Source organism: Myxocyprinus asiaticus, chromosome 40, assembly GCF_019703515.2.
Source record: "Myxocyprinus asiaticus isolate MX2 ecotype Aquarium Trade chromosome 40, UBuf_Myxa_2, whole genome shotgun sequence".
Taxonomy (NCBI): domain Eukaryota; kingdom Metazoa; phylum Chordata; class Actinopteri; order Cypriniformes; family Catostomidae; genus Myxocyprinus; species Myxocyprinus asiaticus.
The window spans coordinates 21,156,303-21,173,444 of record NC_059383.1 but is presented as its reverse complement, the minus strand read 5'-3'; positions in this window follow the sequence as shown (position 1 = coordinate 21,173,444).

The window sequence follows — 17,142 nt, the reverse complement described above, 5'->3', positions numbered from 1 at the left end:
AGGAAACCTTTGCAGGTGTTTTGAGTTGATTAGCTGATTGGCATGTCACCATATTCTAATTTTTTGAGATAGTGAATTGGTGGGTTTTTGTTAAATGTGAGCCAAAATCATCACAATTAAAAGAACCAAAGACTTAAACTACTTCAGTCTGTGTGCATTGAATTTATTTAATACACGAGTTTCACAATTTGAGTTGAATTACTGAAATAAATGAACTTTTCCACGACATTCTAATTTATTGAGATGCACCTGTAAATGCTTTTTGGGGGAAATGTTCTGAACTGTTTTCATATATAATGTATCTGTAAGTATATACTTATATTTTTACTTTTGCAGTGTGGTGCTATTATAATCCTTAGTAAATCACATAAGGTAATATAAAGGCATTTTAGGTACATAAGAGTCATTATGTAGTACATTTCCATGCCCCCATCCTCATATACTGTATGTCTCAATATATTAGATAAAATAATGAAATCACAATTTAAAAAAAAAAATAATCTAATTTGTTCACAGTAAATCAATTAAGTGACATTTATTTGAATTTTAAACTAGATAGGTAAAGTTTATCAAGAACAACTTTGACACTGGCTTGACAAAGACTTGATGTTTAAAGTTTGATGGTTATACATACATTACAATATAGCAGACTGCCAGCTAGATAGATAGATATTTAGACAGACTGGCACATGGATAACCTGTTAGATTGAAATATACACTTTACAGAGAGAGTAAGTAATTTAAAGCAGATTAAAGACCTGTGGGGGTTGTTTACATTTAAATTTTTGACAGCTGGGAGTTTGAAATAACGAGCATTCCATCAATGTAAGTCTATGGGATTTTTACTGTATTTTGAGTGTCTTCTGTGTGAAAACCAGTTCGATCAGTTAGAAAAGTCATAGCACACTATTCCAGAACAGTCTGAAGGTCTGAGACAAATTTGGTGGATTTAGCTTGAAAGCTCTAGGAGTTGGTGTTAGAAAGTTTGGTCACATTTTTCAAAATCCCTGAACTGTGTAAAAAAATTGTATGTTGGTTTCGGTTTGAGGAGATGAAAAACATGCATTTTAATAGAAACATTCCATGTGTTTCCCCCTTCTCTAATCAAATTGTTTCTAGCAAAATATTTTACTTTAACAAATGTGAGTTCCTTAAAGGTATAGTTCACCCAAAAATTAAAATTCTTTCATTATTTACTCACCCTCATGCCATTCCAGATGTGTATGACTGACTTTCTTCTGCTGAACACAAATGAAGATTTTTAGAAGAAAATCTCAGCTCTGTAGGTCCATGCAATGCAAGTGAATGATGACCCAAATTTTGAAGCTTCAAAAACCATACAAAGGTTTTACATAAGACTCCAGTGGTGTAATCCACATCTTCTGAAGCAGTTTAATCGGTTCTGAGAGAAAAGACCAAAATATAACAATCATGGCGATCATGATTTCAAGCTCGATTAAAGTTCCTATAGCACTATCTAGTGCTCTGCACATGTGTAAAGTGCTAGGAAGTCATGATTGTGCCTAGAGACAGCAATGGCAATATGTACAGTGAAAAAGGAGTTATATTTTGGTCTGTTCTCACCCAAAACTGATTATATTGCTTAAGAAGACATGGATTAAACCGACTGGAGTTGTATGGATTACTTTTATGCTCCCTTTATGTGCTTTTGGAGCTTTACAATTCTGGTCACAGTTCACTCGCATTGTACAAAGCTGAGATATTCTTCTAAAATCTTTGTGTTCAGCAGAAGAAAGAAAGTCATACATATCTGGGATGGCATGAGGGTGATTAAATGATTTTTGGGTGAACCAAATCACCCCCTTATGGATTTTATTAATTCTGTTATGTTTTGGTGTTAGTTGGTTTGTCGCACTTCAAAAGAGTATTAGTTAAAATTACAGAAATATGTATGATATTATGAACATTTTAAAAGACGGTTAAACATACCAAAATTAACTTCAAGTTGACCCTCATGTAAGCTAACTTTCTATCCCTTACTGAGCAATGGCTGACTTTAGATCTTTATTTCCATCCTGTTAGGCATTTTTTAATTTTCTAGGCATTGTGTTAATAAACAAGTTAGAATGAATACTTTTGAAGTGTCTGAGCTTGACTAGTGCACTTTTCTGAAAGTCAAAATTACAACATAGGCATATATATATATATATATATATATATATATATATATATATATATATATATATATATATATATATATACACACACACACACCGATCAGCCACAACATTAAATCCACTTGCCTAATATTGTGTAGGTCCCTCGTGCCACCAAAACAGTACCAACCCACATCTCAGAATAGCATTCTGAGATGATATTCTTCTAACCACAATTTTACAGAGTGGTTATCTGAGTTACCGTGGACTTTGTCAGTACGAACCAGTCTGGCCATTCTCTGTTGACCTCTCTCATCAGTAAGGCATTTCCTTTCACAGAACTGCTGCTCACTGGATGTTTTTTTGTTTTTGGCACCATTCAGAGTAAATTCTAGGGCAGTTACAGAAATACTCAAACTAACCCATCTGGCACCAACAATCATGCCGCGGTCCAAATCACTGAGATCAAATTTTTTACCCATTCTGATGGTTGATGAGAACATTAACTGAAGCTCCTGATCCGTATCTGCATGATTTTACGCACTGAACTGCTGCCACATGATTGGCTGATTAGATAATTGCATGGATGATTGTTGGTGCCAGGCAGGCTGGTTTGAGTATTTCTGTAACTATGGGAATGTTTACACGACAACGAAGTACTAAAAACGGAAACGTTTTCCTTTGCGTTTTTGGAAAGTTTCGTGTACAGACGACAACGTTGTCAAAACGATCCCCGTTCACACGGATCCGCGAAAACGACTAAAAGCGCTGTGTTATGCATGCCATGCCAGTAGTTGGCGATGTCACTTTGTAAAGAAACACTACGCGCCTGCGCACATAAGCATTCTTCCACAGAGTGGAGAATACGAACAATGAAGATGGCGAAAGCATCGAGCAATTTTGTCTGGACGGATGATAAGGTTGCTTTATTACTACAATTACTTTGCTGAAGAAGCGTCAGTAAACTCAAAATATTGAGCAGCACAAACGCGCGAGACGTAGTTTTGAATGTCTCGCGCGTTCTTTTGAAGTACTCTTGCACATGCCTGTAGACTGAACTCTCATGATTATTCAATAAACTCTGCTCATTTTTACCATCACTTCGTCTCCTGCCTTCTTCTGTATTCCCCCTGCTGACTCTTGGGCTGGTAGGAGAGTAAGTTAACATAAGCTGTTGATGTTGACTGGTTTTGGATATCAGACAGAACTCTGATATATGGATATCTTCTGATGGAGAAAGGTCTTGTGTACACTGGATCTGACATGCATTTTCACTGCCTCATGTTTTCATATTCTAAGCATATCATTGAATACTGCACATGGTGTCACATCTCTGTCTAAAGGCTATATACATATGTGGTGGGTGAATGAATTGCAGGGAAAAAAGTACATCAAATAAAATTAAGAAAATAAATAACATTTAAAATACAAATACATTTTCCCATCTGAATCCATACATTAATTTCAAGATTTTCAAATTGCAGGTTCTGCTTACTGAACAATGTTCACACTCCATACAAAACACTCCAAATGAATAAATAGTTGATTACTGTTATTTGCACAGACACTAGTATTCATATTGATAATTATACATCTCAAATTGATGCCTATCAGTCCATCATTTTTATATAACACGTAATACGCGTGTATATTTATATATTTACATAAATACGTAATATATACACAGCATTTTATATAAAGATGGTCAATCCCCTACAGGTTGGCCTGCTCCTTTCTTTGGTGCAGCTCTTGGCATGTCCACATGGACGCGGTATTGTCTTTCCAGAAACTGACTGTCCTTTAAAGATTGTCTCCCAGTGACCTTAGTTTCCATTCACACAGCACAGTTCTACCGAAAATACTGTTGTCTGTTGTGAGTCCTAGAAACGTAAGAGTGTCAGTCTTGTTTATAAATGAATTGTGTGTAAACGTAACCGTATTTCGCTGATTTAGTCTAAAACACCACTGACAACCGTATTCTGCTGATGTGTGAACGTGGCCATAGATAATCTTTCTTTAACATGCTGCAAAACCTAATTTTTAACATGATCACATGATAGAAGTCCTATCATTCTGTTCTCTAGCACTCATATATTCACTTAAAACACATGCCTGTAATAAAATATATTACCACAGTAGTGTGTAGTGCTTCTTTGTTTGGTGAGGCAACACAGTGTATGTTATGGTGTTGAAACTCTCTTGAGTGTCTTATGTTTCACTAGGCCTAGATTCCTGGTGCTTGTTCAGTCTGTGTTGACATCTTAAATATTTAATGCTGAAATGCTTCCATGACGGTTGTTTTCTGGCACATATTACTCCCAAATCATGTATAAAAGCACAAGAGAGGGATTTTAAGCCCAGCACTTGGTAAAAACTTGAGAGCAGAATGATGTAGCTAGATATTAAGAGTACTGGCAGTGTTTTTGTGATAGAGGCACTTTAAAGCCACCAAGAATAGGAGGTATGGACAATGGCTTCTTTTACTTTACAATTTGTAATTGTTTGGGATTATACAGTTTCTATGTTTCTGGAACCAGGATTACAGTTGTACTTTTACCATATATGAGAAGGTACTTGGAGGAACAAATGTGGCGAATGAACTTAAGGCCCAACGACAACGAGGAGCAATACTGAAATTTCTCTTTTGCAGTCAAAGGAATACTGTGTGGAATTGTGGATATTTTTTTATGTTATGATACCTGAGATTTATTTTTACTCATTGATGAGCTCATTATAATACATTTATTTAACCGAACAAAGGCCGTTGCCAAAGGAACTGTATATTTTTTCTTCAAGGGATAGTTCAATTCTGACACCATTCACGCACACCCATGTTGTTACGAAACTGCATGACATTCTTTCTTCCGTGGAACACAAAAGGAGATGTTAGGCAGAATGTGAGCCTCAGTCACCGTTCACTTTCTTTCAGTGCCTTTTTTTTCCCATACAATGAAAGTGAATGGTGAATTAGGTTGTCAGTCTGCCCAACATCTTTTGAGCGCCACAAAAGAAAAAAATTCATACAGTGTGGAGGTGAGGGTGTGGTCGAGTGCCCATCTGGGGAGAGAGAGGAGGTGGTAAGGAGGTTCACCTGAGATGAAATGCTGGTAATTACTGTTTCTGTGTTTGCAGTGAAAGACGGGGGAGATAAAAATGGCCTGGTGCACAGAAAGAGGGAGAGGGACAGGGACATACGAGAGACTGCGTGTTTATTACTGAGTGTTTTGTTTGATTGCTGAAAAGTAGAATTTTATTTGTGTATGCTGAAAAGCACTCTTTGTTTTAAGTAAGCTGTAAAGCGTTTGCTGTGTATTAAGAATTAAAATCTGACTCACGTGGATCGTGGAAACTGGCTCCCACTTCCTCCTTTATCTGTCCGACAATGAACTTTGTTACACACAGGTTTGGTAAAACATGAGAACATTATTTTTTCAATGAACTTTTCCTTTAATGGATGAGCTGGTGGGGCGGCAAATCATTGTGCCACAAAAAGGAAAGACAAGTTAGTGACAAGGACATGCATATGTCCTTCCTGTGGGTGTGTGTTCTGTGTCCTGTGTGTGTTTACTCTCAACAGCAGGCAGACCTTAGAGATTCCGATGACAGGGTCTGGCATGTGTCCACAGGGTGGTGTCACAGCCAGTGCCACAGTGAGTTTACCAAACATGCCTAGAGTTCTGCCATGTTGTAGTGTACACACTTCAAAGTGTGGTCAGTGTTTAATCTGGGCACTGGAGAATAAACAATCCAAAAGTGAGTTAAAAGTAATCAAATCTTGTAGTTAAAGAGTGTGATATTGTTTTGCCTGTATTGCACCAGCACTCAGTCGTGCTTGCTAAGGCAAGCATAAAATATAACCTGTCTATTGAATATTAAACTTCAGCACGCAACTCGTCCTGCATTGTTTCAGCTAAGGACATGATACCCAAGGTCGGTTAGTGGACCAGACCAATGGGGCCAGGGCCCCAGGGCCTCTAACTGTCAGGGGCTTCAAGCTGTTGGAAACCCAGAAACAACCCACTAAAGATTAAGTGTTTATTCTCTCAATACCAACTGTATTTCTTGCAATTGTGACATTTATTTCTCATTTACACTATCGTCTCTTGTCATTTCAAATTTACATCTAGCAATTGTTACAGTAATCTTTAATGATGCCACAAAAAATGTGGCTTGTTGAGGAGCGCTGTTACTTTTCTAAGCGATCGGATGGATTTTTGCCTGGCAGATGATAAATCAAGCAAAAAAAAATCCCATAGACTTATCTGGACCATATCTAGGAACCAGAATATTACAGAGACCAGGGGGTGGGCTGTTCTGACATGGGCTGGTGCAAATGGGGGGCTGGGGTGGGCCTTGCCCCCCAAATTTTACCTCTGTGCCCCCAAATGCAAGTCAAGGAATGAATTTGAATGCATTTTTATGAATTCCCATGCAAGATTCTGAACCAGTCATAAAAATATATATATTTTATAATATATATAAAAATTATACTACATAGGCAATGTATTTTATTAAATGATAAATAGATGTACATTGTATATACTGGATAGTCTGTTGGTTGATTTTTGGTCTAGAGTGTGGAGGACCTGGGTTCAAATCAGCTTAAGTGTTTTTTGTTTGTTTGTTTTTGTTTGTTTGTTTGTTTTTTCAGCTAACATAACCATGACTCTTAAATAGTGATCGAACTATATGTTTTTTTTTTTTTTTTTTTTTAATGGCCGATGCCTATATCCAGAGAGCAGGGTGGCCGGTAGGCCGATACAATGCCGATATATCACACAATTTAATATAGTAAATAACAAAAACATAAAATTGTTACATTTTAATAAACACTTATTTAGCACTATATTTACTCGATTTCACACAAAATTTTAACTTTGTAAAAAGAATTAAAAAAAATATTGTGTTTTAAATGGTAGATAGCAGTTTCTTCTGATTTCTGTAGTCATCAAATTTTAATAATAAATTTGCCCATGAAATTTCTTTTCATATATTAGGAAGGAAATAACAGTACACACAGTAGTCCAGCAACCATGGATGGCATGTGTGCATTAACACTTGGATTTTCTCAAAAAATACAGAATCAAACCAATTGTACATACAGTGTATAGTGAATATGACATTTACTTATAGCGCACATGAAGCACTTTTACTTTGAAGTTGCAATCACGCTCTCCTGCGGATCCAGCACTAGCAGCAATCTCCTGACAGTTTAAACAGCCTGAATGGCCTGCTTGGATTGTCACATAGTGACCATCATGATTTGTGAATCAGAGGAAGTTTTGATCCTGATCCTGAAGTCTTTGATTCTGGCTGATAGAATACGCACTACAGAGGAAGATATTAGATGAGCGCTCGACGGGAAGAAAACACTGGATTTTCGTGAGGTTTGTGAATTACATCTGTTTAAACAAGAAATTTGCATATTTGCAGACAGTAATAGAAGTTTTATTGATATTTGCCTTTTTATCATTAGACAAGACTGTTAAAAGTGACAGGGAACTGTTGAGGAGAGGCTGATAGAATATGTACTTTAGAGGTAAATAAATGAGCATTCCACAGGTCGCTGGATCTGCTGAAGTTGTGTGAGGTTTGAGTATTACATCTATTTAAACAAGATATGCGCATATTTGCAGACTGTATATGATTATATGGTAGTGTTATTGATATTTGCCTTTTTATCATTAGACAAGATGGTTAAAAGTTACTAGGAACTGCTGAGGAGAGAGAGCGAGAATGAAACAGGTGAGCACTTTACATTATGAGCTCAAACGTGTCTGCCACGGCTCTGATATGCGGACCGTTTAAATTACACTGTGTTGTACACCGGTCTATTATTGTAGTAACACGATGGCACGTAACAACAAAACGAACCGTGACTGGTCCTTTATATGTCATATGCAAGCAGCTGATTCTCAGCGCCCTCAAGAAACAAATCGGGCAAACGGGAAAATGTATCGGCCGATAATTAAACAATTCCGAATATCATCTGATTTATCAGCCTCTGTGATATATCGGTTGACCACTACTCTTAAATATGGCAACCACTGGAAGAAACAACAATACGCATTCTCTGTAAATATTACCCAAAAGCCAGTAATCACATTGGTTATTTATCCAGTATTTTCTCTCTTCTGGCGATGTCTGATTCTTGTATGAATCACACTTTGAGTCGGTTCTTTAAACAAGTTAGCAAACATCTGAATTGTTCACGATTCGATTTAAATAATTTGGACAGCTGACTAGCATGCCTTAGCAATCACAAGAACACCCTAGTGGTGCTAAAAACACTCAGAACACCTTAGCAACTGATAAAAAGGCCCTTTCAACACCCCACAACAGCTTAGCATTGTGGTGGCATGTTTTGCACTGGCAAGCAGCACCACTCTAAAAAAAAAAAAAAACCTAGCTAAAAAGATAACAATAATGAAAAATGTTTTATTGGGTTTGTTGTTTGCTAATTTGACCTTGCTGTAGTGTTAAGTGTTAAAGGCATAGTTCACCCAAAAATAAAAATGCTGTCATCATTTACTCATCCTCATTAAAACTATTATTCTGCCTAGCATGTCCTTTTGTGTTCCACATAAAAAAGTCATATGGATGTGGAACAACCATTTAAGCTTTTACATTGCACAGACGGAAACTGCAATTTTGATGACAAAATTCTTGTGAGACTGCAATAATTGTCAAACTTGGAACACAGAGCACTGTGCAGTTGGTTTTCTTCCACACCCTTGTCTGTCATTTTGTGTTCATCTTTATCTCCACCCATATCTCAACACATTTTCTTTTTTCTGTTATATCTTTTCTCTGTTGACATGTTCAACGTACCAAGTTGGCTGTTTAAGGTGGAAATGCAGGAGAATGCAGGTCCCAGCCCATTTACTTTTCTTAGTATTGTAGCTCAATGTCTTTAACAGAGTTTGGCACTGTCCTCGTGCATGTTTAGGGTGTCAACATCGCACATGCCGCCTGCCTTCCCCTCTCGAACATCAGCACGTGCCATTGTGACACCCCCCCCTCACCTACGCTCACCTCTTACCAATTTCACCCCACCAACTACAACCGGTTCACGTCCTACATTGGACATCAAATTCGACACTGTACGTCGGATCTCACTGCTGGCTATTTAAACGGAGCATTACTGGAATGCTAGAACTATGTCTGCCTTTCGTTGCTCTCTCTAAAGTCTGGGCCACCCTTACAAAAAATACAAGTGTGATAAATTGGAAGCAGTATTACTGCAGTACTGGAAACTGCAGGAATACTGCGTCCAAATTACCACAATTTTAATGCAGTACTGGAAATTGCAGGAATACTGGGTCCAAATGACCACACTTTTAACGCAGTACTGGAAACTGCAGGAATACTGCGTCGAAATTACCCGCTTTTAATGCAGTACTGGAAACTGCAAGAATACTGCGTCCAAATTACCACAATTTTAATGCAGTATTGGAAACTGCAGGAAAACTGCATCCAAATTACCACACTTTTAATGCAGTACTGGAAACTGCAGGGATACTGCATCCAAATTACCACACTTTTAATGCAGTACTGGAAACAGCAGGAATACTGGGTCCAAATTACCACACTTTTAATGCAGTACTGGAAACTGCAGGAATACTGCGTCCAAATTACCACAATTTTAATGCAGTACTGGAAACTGCAGGAATACTGGGTCCAAATTACCACACTTTTAATGCAGTACTGGAAACTGCAGGAATACTGCGTCCAAATTACCACACTTGTACTGCAGTACTGAAAAGCGAATCATTGGCAATGTTGTTTAAAATATTTAATTGCATGATTTTTTTATATAGTTAATCACAGATTTTGAAAATGCTGAAAAAAGGGCAAGACAGTCATACTTTGAGTCAGGGGACAAAGCAGGGAAGCATTTGGCTAGATATATAAAGCAGAGAGAGTCTTTTTCTACTATTCTCTCAGTGAAATCTGCTGGTGGTGAAATATTTACCTCAGCCACTGATATTAATAATGCTTTTAAAGAATTCTATATTGATCTTTATAGTTCTACGTCTTCGTCTACTGATGAAGATATTAGAAACTTTGTGGAACCATTAAAACTTCCTAAACTGACGACTGAGCAAAGAAATTGTCTTGATTCTGAGATAACCTTGGAGGAACTTGACGAGGTAATTAAGGCCTTACCTACAGGCAAAGCTCTGGGGCCAGATGGTTTTGCTGCAGAATTTTTTAGATCTTATGCTACAGAACTGGCTCCACTTTTGTTAGAACTTGTGGGAGCTCTTACGTAGAAGAAAAATAGAAAAAAAAGAGGTTGTGCTAAACTACCTTTTCCTGATATTTTCCAAATGTACTCTACTGTATGTGGTATATGTGGGGCTTTGTTCTCTCTCTCACTCTTTCTCCCTAGAGAGAGAGTGTGTGTGATTGCGTGCTGAAGAGAGAGAGAGAGAGAGAGAGAGAGAGAGAGAGAGAGAGAGAGAGAGAGAGAGAGAGCGTGTGCAACTGATGATATGCTCTCATCTCAGCGCAACAGAAACGAAAGCTTGAGGATAGTGCTCCGTGTTCACACTAAATACACTTAAGCGTTATTCCAAATATATTTGCATAGCCTATATTTGAAAATGTATTTTCACAAAATACACAGAATGCAGTTTGTGGACTAAGAAATATTCCTCTTACTGTCATCATATGGAACAAACACAACAGATTTCCGGGATCGTAGGATGACCGAACTCACTTTTCCATCGTAAATTATTTGTTATCCGAACGCATGAGTTTTATCACGGCGGAGCCATGCAAATTTTGTTTCACTCTGAGAAACAATGACCATCCAAATAGGGATTTGTTTTGTATTTAGCGCTAAAACGTCCCTCATAATGATACTTCATCCGAATAGTCTGGCAAAACAAAAGCGCAATGAGGCGCAGAGAAACGCTGGCTGCTTCAGTCCTGTGAATGAGTCGTCTTGGTTACGTACGTAACCTCAGTTCCCTGAGATGAAGGGAACAAGACATTGTGCAGTAACGCATATGGGAGTGCCTTCTTACATGACCTAGTTGAAACCTCTCTACAATAATGCCAATATTCTAATATTGACTATGGTGTTTGAGCCCCGCCTGTTTTGGCACGAAATTGTTCGCTAAAAAACAGATGCACTAACACCATTTCCTCAGAATTTCTGACTGAGAACAAGGAGCGCATCACTCGTGCCTCAAGACCTCTGAGTCTTGTAGTGCGGCTAGCATTCACAATGTCTCGTTCCCTTCGTCTCAGGGAACCAAGGTTACGTACGTAACCGAGACGTTCCCTTACAACTCAGTACACTTGACATTGGGTAGTAACGCATATGGGGAACAGAATCCCATCACGCCGCACTTCACGACATAACTTCCCAGAGAGGAAACATGGTGCCACAGTCTTGTGGGACAGCGGCCGACATGAGTATGCCGCAGTGAGTGATCCTTGTGTTGGTCAGGAGGGGAGCACTCATAACAAATATATGAACTATAGGCATATAGAATGAATTAATTTCTTATGAACCCAGTCGGGAAGGGAGTTTATTTATGATGAAAGTGCTTGTGACTTTATGGTAAATTATAATGGCCTGAATGCAGGCGGTTGTGTAAATGATGGGGAGGCCATACTTAAAGGGAAGGGCATAAGTATATATATTTGGCTAATGAATAGCAAGCACTCTTAACAGTGAGGTCTTGTGAAGAAAGAGACGTTATGTTTAGGTTGTAAAACCTTGTGAATTTTTTTTGAGAGGACCATCCTGCTGCAAAACATATGTCTTGTAAAGACACACCATTCATCCATGCCCATGAGGAGACCATGCCTCTAGTTGAGTGTGCTTTAACACCAATTGGACAAGTCTTTCCCTGTGACTCATAAGCCAGGGCAATTGTATCGACAATCCAGTGAGAGAGCCTTTGCTTGGAGATGGACATTCCTTTTGTGCGTCCTCCATGGCATATAAAGAGCTGATCAGACAGTCTGAAATGGCAAGTACACTCAACGTATGCATGTACCATGTATAACAAATGCAATAATTGTTCCTCATCTGAATGAAATGGAGGGAAGAAGGCCTGAAGGTGAACCACCTGCACTTTGAAGGGCGTGGTTAGGACCTTGGGTACATAGCCTTTTCTGGGTTTGACAGTGTCTCTTGAAAGACCGGGCCAAACTCCAGACATGAATTGTCAACAGATAGTGCATACAGGTCACCTACCTGTTTTACTGAGGCCAGAGCCAGCAGTAGTGCAGTCTTAATGGAGAACATGCGCAAATCAACAGAGTCCAAAAGCTCGAAAGGGAGCCCTACAAGAGCTTTTAGGACTAAAGTTAAGTCCCAAGTCAGGACTGTAGCCGGCCGAGGTGGGTTTAGTTGCCTTGCTCCCTTAAGGAACTTTATGATTAAATCATGCTTGCCTATAGAGGCACCGGCTTCATGTGCGTGATACGCAGATATAGTTGCCACATACACTTTGAGCGTTGACAGGGTGAGTTCTGCGTCTAATCGCGTTTGAAGAAATATTAGAATTTCATGTATGGGGCAGTTTACTGGGTCCTTGCCATGTAAGAGACACCAATCAGTGAACACGTTCTATTTTAGCGCATAGAGGTGTCTCGTGGACGGTACTCTTGGCTGTAAAATGGTGTTCATGACTGAATGCGTCAGTTCTGGTGCATGTAGTGCACCCCATTTAGGGGCCACACATGCAGGCTCCACAGCTGGGGCTGGGGGATGCCAGATTGTGCCTTGCGCCTGAGAGAAGAGATCCCTCCTCAGCGGTATTTTACATGGCGAGCTGTACAGCATCTCCATCATTTCCGGAAATCATGGCTGGTTGGGCCATTTCTGCGCGACTAATAGAACCGTTTCCTTGTCCTCTCGGACTTTGCATATGACAGATTGAATCAGGCATACCGGGGGAAATGCATATTTGCATTTTGCCAGCCATTTGTGTGCCATTGCATCTGGCCTGGGACATATGTCGCTCTCAGGGAGAGGAGATGATGCTCGCCCCATAGGAGGAGGCGACGTGTCATTCACAACAGTGGCAGTGAATTAATTCTCCCTTGGCAGTTTCTATATGCCACAACTGTCATGTTGTCTAAGCGAACCAGGACATGACAGCTCGCTATTTCTGACTTAAAAGCCTTTAAGGCAATAAATACAGCCAATAGCTCTAGGTGGTTGATGTGCCACGCCCTCCTTGCACATGTCCAGGTGCCGAAAGTCAGGCGTCCATCGCACACCGCCCCCCGACCTTTGTTGGAAGCATCCATGATCACCACTTTCCACCTGACAACTTGGGACTTGAGAACCAGAGGGGACAGTGGGTATTCTCCACTGAGGTAAATAGATCGATTTCTGCTTTGCCAAATATTTCCCAAATCCTCAATACAGTTTGAGGATTAAGTCTCCTGTATTCCACTGTCATGTTGTCTGAGCGAACCAGGACATGACAGATTGCTATTTCTGACTGAAAAGAAATACAGCCGATAGCTCTAGGCGCCTCGTGACAACTTGCCCCAGTGCAACACCTCGCTGGTAAAAGGCAGGAGCTGTCCATGGTGCTGAAGCAGCTATACAGTGGCGAGATATAGTGATGCGCAAGCGCCCTTTGCGCCAAGCACGCGCCATAAATCCCAATGCATTCTGAAATAGCTTCAGTGGAAGTGTTCTCCCCATTTTAAACTGAGACAGACACTGTAGAATGGCTGAAGCTGTAAGTCTCTGTGCTGCAATAACAAAGCCTCTGATTGCACCAGTAACATCCAATCGTTGAGGTAGTTCGAGATGCGTATGCTGCTCAGTCTCAAAGGGGCGAGAACCGCATCGATGCACCTTGTGAATGTGCGAGGAGCCGGAGACAGTCTGAAGGGCAGGGCTTTGAACTGATACGCTGTTCCCTCGAATGTGAATCTCAAAAACATCCTGTGACGTCGTACGATTTGGATATGAAAGGACGCGTCCTTCAGATCTATCAACCCAAACCAATCGTGTGGGCATACATGCGATAAGATCCAATTCTGAGTAATCATTTTGAATGGATGCTTTATGAGTGCGCGATTTAAATGTCTCAGATCCAGGATTGGCCGAAGTCTGCTGTCTTTCTTTGGAACAAGAAAATAACAGCTGTAAAACCCTTTCTGTGCTTGACAATTTGGCACAATCTCTATTGTGTTTTTCACAATAAGATTGTGTATTTCGGCTTGTAACAATAGCATGTCTTCGGGTGAAACCATGGAAGACAGAACGCCGTTGAAATGGGTGGCGTGTGTGCAAATTGGATAACCATGTTAGATAGTTTTTTGCACCCATTCTGAAATACCCGTTAGCGCTCGCCACGCATCCGTGTAATGGGACAGAGGGCAATTTGGTTTGCTCACTGTATGATATGATGCAATGCTCACTATAGGAAAGCGGTTGCACCTAATGTGTGTGCTTTGAAGAGGAAAAGGGCACTTTATTGAGAATGTGTGAGCATCTCGTGCATTTGCAACGAATGCTGTATTCTTTTTTGCACTTATTGCATTTTTTATTGCATTTATTTGAGTGCAAGACACAGAAACAACATTTTGAACAATATTGTGAACAACAATATTCCTTTCCTGGCAAACAGTTATGGGGAGATGTGGAACAGTGTTTTGTGTCTCCAATCGAGCCTTTTTTGGAGCAGACCCGGAGGGAGCCGCAGGCTCTGCTTTCCGCTTCAAAGGGTTGTGCCCGTCAGAAGCACTTTTGCTGTGCGTGCTGATATGCAGGTGCCAGTGAGGCAGCAAGTATGAGGCTTTTAGTCGGGCGCTGGCTCAAAACAGAGTGAGGGCGAACCGGCTGTGATATACTCCGTTTGGGCATGAAGTGTTTCATAGCCTGTGACTGCTGCTGAGTCACGAATTAACACTCAGCAAACTTATTCACAGAGCCACCAAAGAGGATGGCTGGAGACACTGGAGCATCCAACAGAGTGGCTTTTTCCTTAACACATTTCTGTGAGTATCAGCCATATATGTCGATCCAGAACTGCCAGGTTGCCCATGGACTTGCCGATGGCCTGCGCAGTGAATTTCGTGGCATGCAGCGCTAAGTCTGTAGCGGTGCGGAGCGAAAGCGTGCTCGTCCATTTGCCTGAGGAGCTTGGCTTGAAATACCTGAAGCACCGCCATTGCGTGGAATGCTGATCCAGCTTGTTCTGCCACTGAGTAAGCTTTTCCCACCAGTGTGGATGTTTGTCAACACTGTTTGGAAGGATGTATGGGGCGTGATTTCAACGGCCTTTTACTCGCTGGAAAGAGGTGTGCCGCTACCGCCTCCTCCACAGGGGGTAATTGGGCATAACCGTTTTCTTCCCTGTGATCCACATTAAAGAGGATGGCGTCAGTGCATGAGCACCCCGAGAAGAGCACGTAGTTCATTATGAACTTCGGGGAAGAATGGGGTGGATTTGTGGGACACTGCCGTTTGACAGCGTTCGGACTGCAGGAACCATTCATTGAGGCGAGACTGTTCAGGTTCCTCTGGGGGAGACTACTCAAGGTGAAGCTCTTCGACCGCCCTTGTAAGGATGGCATCTCTCTGTCAGTGGCGCATGCACGTTCCTCTCCCTTGCTGGGGGGAGGGGCGGCAGCATCATCCACTGACCACTTGCCTGATGCAGCGAGAGACATGACATCATTATCATCCCCAGCATCAGAACCACTGCACGAGACGAGGCCACCCGCTCTTTTAGATGGTCGGAGCTCGTCTTGCACATAGCGTATTGGAAAACATGTGCTTTGGAGAGACTGAGGGGCTCGCGGGGCGTGTCCTGCCATGAGGACCACCTCAAAGTCATCCTGCTCGACCTCGCGGCCCCGCCGTGCCTCCTTGTGTGAATCCTCGGGTATCACAGAAGAGGCGGGTGGGAGGGTGCGTGAGGCTGAATCGTCCCTCTGAACGAGGGTGATTCGTAAGCGAAGCGTCTTGAGACTCATGCCCTCACAGTGAGGACAGTCTGTCTCCATAGGAGCTGTCTCTGCATGGGCGTGGCCCAGACAGTAAACGCAGCTCTCATGATCTGATGGCGGGATGTGCCTCTCACACAAGGAATGCTTATGGAACGACATCTTTAAAAAGACGCAAACACATGTCTCTTTTAGATATTAATATATAAATTAATATATACACTATATTGCCAAAAGTATTCGCTCATCTGCCTTTAGACGCATATGAACTTAAGTGACATCCCATTCTTAATCCATAGGGTTTAGTATGATGTCGGCCCACCCTTTGCAGCCATAACAGCTTCAATTCTTCCGGGAAGGCTTTCCACAAGGTTTAGGAGTGTGTTTATGGGAATTTCTGACCATTCTTCCAGAAGCGCATTTGTGAGGTCAGACACTGATGTTGGACGAGAAGGCCTGGCTTGCAGTCTTCGCTCTAATTCATCCCAAAGGTGCTCTATCGGGTTGAGGTCAGGACTCTGTGCAGGCCAGTCAAGTTCTTCCACACCAAACTCGCTCATCCATGTCTTTATGGACCTTGCTTTGTGCACTGGTGTGCAGTCATGTTGGAACAGGAAGGGGCCATCCCCAAACTGTTCCCACAAAGTTGGGAGCATGGAATTGTCCAAAATCTCTTGGTATGCTGAAGCATTCAGAGTTCCTTTCACTGGAACTAAGCGGCCAAGCCCAGCTCCTGAAAAACAACCCCACACCATAATCCCCCCTCCACCAAACTTCACAGTTGGCACAATGCAGTCAGACAAGTACCGTTCTTCTGGCAACCGCCAAACCCAGACTCGTCCATCAGATTGCCAGATGGAGAAGCGTGATTCGTCACTCCAGAGAATGCGTCTCCACTGCTCTAGAGTCCAGTGGCGGCGTGCTTTACACCACTGCATCCGACGCCTTGCATTGCACTTGGTGATGTATGGCTTGGATGCAGCTGCTCGGCCATGGAAACCCATTCCATGAAGCTCTCTACGCACTGTTCTTGAGCTAATCTGAAGGCCACGTGAACTTTGGAGGTCTGTAGCGATTGACTCTG